This window comes from Scyliorhinus canicula, chromosome 1, assembly GCF_902713615.1.
Source record: "Scyliorhinus canicula chromosome 1, sScyCan1.1, whole genome shotgun sequence".
NCBI lineage: Eukaryota > Metazoa > Chordata > Chondrichthyes > Carcharhiniformes > Scyliorhinidae > Scyliorhinus > Scyliorhinus canicula.
The window spans coordinates 265,562,847-265,565,821 of NC_052146.1; the positions used below are offsets into that span (position 1 = coordinate 265,562,847).

The 2,975-nt window shown below is 47.6% G+C and overlaps 1 non-coding gene across 1 annotated transcript; it reads left to right on the top strand.

Moving 5' to 3' along the window:
• Window positions 1–229: 229 nt before the first annotated feature.
• Window positions 230–422, top strand: LOC119978364. Its single transcript, XR_005463426.1, has one exon. It is a non-coding gene; the product is annotated as a U2 spliceosomal RNA (small nuclear RNA).
• The last annotated feature ends 2,553 nt before the right edge of the window (window positions 423–2,975 follow it).

A 2,975-nucleotide genomic window follows, 5' to 3' on the forward strand; every position in this document is an offset into this window, starting at 1 on the left:
TGTGTGAGGGACTTGTGAGACTGTGATCTGAGGGGCATGAGAACGTTGTCTCATCCTGGCTGTGCAGATTAAGTCATTTGTCTGTTTTATGCACTGTGTGGTCGATTTCCTTTGGGTGGAGTTGATCCTCACCGTCATAGACACCTCTTCCCAAGGATGCTTCTTCCTTTTGTGGGCCATCGCTGTCTCACAGCAGTCCTCGGCTTTAGGCAATGAAAGATGCATGTTCATCGCGTCTCGGCCTTTTGGCTAAGATCAAGTGTAGTAGCCTTTTGGCTCGGATCTATTATGTCTCTCTTGCGGGGACCATGAATTGGATGCAATTTGAATTGGTTTTTGGAGCAGGCAAGGAGCTGGATTAGAGGTTTGCCCCTGACCCACACTCTGAACCCTGGCTTTGTAACTCAGAAAAAGTAATAAAAAAAAGAAAGAAAGATGTATGTTCAGGTCTAGTTTAAGCACAGCACCCAGCGCGATAACCCACTGATGTCATGGCAGGGAGGGTGGACAATCGGGCAGAAACCCACTATTGCGGCCGTGTGGAGAAAATGTTGCTTTCCCTGCCCGTCGCTGCACTTAGTCTGCAGAGCAGAAAATTCTGCCCCTGGTTAAAGTTTCCGGTGAGTAATCCTTCGCCAGGGGGAGGCGGTGGCACAGTGTTATTGTCACTGGACTAGTAATCCTTCGCCAGAACAGTTCGAACAAAGGGTCATCGGCCTGAAACATTAACTCTGTTTCTCTCTCCACAGTTACTGCCAGACCTCTTGAGTATTGAGTATTTCCAGCATTTCCTGTTTATGTTCCTAATCTCCACATTTGCAGAATTTGTTCTTACAATCCCGTGGGAAGCCTCTTTTCTCCGGCCCAGGTCACTTCCATGTGGAGTTTGCGCAGTCCCCCTGTGTCTGCGTGGGTCTCACCCCCACAACCCAAAGATGTGCAGGGTAGGTGGATTGGCCACACTAAATTGCCCCTTAATTGGAAAAAATGAATTGGGTACTCTTAATTTTTAAAAACATTTTTAAAGTCTCTTTTCTGCTTTTGGGAGCTGTCAAGCCACGATCATGGGAATCTTCTGATTTCTGGTTTAGGACAAGAAGATCCCAACCAACATGCGGCTGCAGGCTACTAGTTTGAAGTTGCTAACTTTCTTCTCCACCTCCTAACACTAGGGACCAGCCAGGTAGTGAGCCTGTACCAACTGGTCCATTCACATTCACAAGCAGCACGAGGTACTGATGCCTGGACAATTATGGTGCATTTCAGGCATACTGTTCCTGTTGAAGAAAGCGAACAGGAAAATTGGCCTTGTTTTTTCCAGTATAAATATTGATGATAAACAGATTTATTGTTCACCCAAGCACACAACATTCTATGAGATCATCTTTCTGTTTATAGGAGGCAGGAGCCTTGTGTCAAGCACCAGAATCATAAACACATCAAATTAAAAAAACATTTGATTTCTATTAAATGTTATTATTCTAACATTTTTATTGTTTAAAAGTTGTTTTGTATTATTCTGTGAGAAGCATTTTCAACCAGAATTTAGTGCGCTTCTTTGCCATATTAGCAGACAACCAAAGGACAATGATTAGGAGTAGTTGCTGAGGGCCGGTTTAGCTCAGTTGGTTTGACAGCTAGGTTGTGATGCAGAGGAAGGCCAATAGCACAGGTTCCATTCCTGTACCACCTGAGATCATTCATGAAGGCCCTGCCTTCTCCATCTTGCCCCTTGATGCTCGATCAATGACTCCAGAAGCAAGATTGGATGACAATTAAAGGCTTTATTGGACTAGATGTTCCCCCAGCAGTGCAGGTACAGAATGCAGCAGCTGGGGAGACACAGACTCATATACTCCGCCTTACTGGGCGGAACCAGCAGGCAGGCTTCACCAATGATCTTGCTGCTCAGGTACCTCCCATACCAATGGTCTTACAGCCTCACCTGGGTACCGTAATACCCCTAATACCGACTACCACACCCTTTGCCTGAGGTGTGGTGATCCTCAGGTTAAATCACCACCAGTCAGCATATGGTTATCTGGGACTACAGTAACTTTACTAATCGCAGTGGTTCAAGAAAATCGAAGAAGTTGTGGCTGTTTTTCTTGGAGAAGAGAAGGTGGAGAGGAGATTTAATCGAGGTATTCAAAATCATGAGGGCCCTAGACAGAGTAGAAAGGGAGAAACTGATGCCATTGGTGGAAGAATGGAGATTTAAGGTAATTGGTACAAAAAAAATCAATGGTGACTTGAGGGAAAAACTTTTTCGCACAGAAGCTGGTAAAGATCTGGAATGCACTGCCTGAGAGGTGGTGGAGGCTGGTTCAATCGAGGCATTAAAAAGGTGCCTGTTATCTGAAAAGGAGGAATGTACAGAGTTATGGGAAGAGGTCAAGGGGGAATGGTACTTGATGAATTGCTCATTCGGAAAGTCGGTACACACATGATAGGCCAAGTAGTCTCCTTCTGTGACATATCAATTCTGTGATTCTGTGAAAAGATCACTTTGGGCGCGATTCTCCCAAAGGGGAACAAAGTCCCCTTGCGAGTGCGTTTAGCCGCGTGTTCCTGGTGCTCATAGTGCTGAGAAACACATGACTATTCATCGCGACTCGCGTTGAATAAGGGGCCTAAACAGGGTGCACACAGCCAAGGCCGCACATAGCCCGCATTTGAACAGTGGGGAGCTCCGCTTGCCGGAACTCCCCATTGTAGCAAGAGATCAGGCGCCATGTAGGGAACCCCCACCCCCAATGACCATGCAAAAGAATCCAGGGGCGAAATTCTCCGACCCCCCGCAGGGTCAGAGAATCGCCCAGGGCCGGCGTAAATCCTGCCCCCGCCGTGGCCGGAATTCTCCGCCACCTGGGAATTGCCGGGGGCGGGAATCGTGCCGCTCCGATCGACGTGCCCCGCGCGGTGATTATCCGGTCGGTGATGGGCCAAAGTCCAGCCGCTAAGAGGCCAATCCC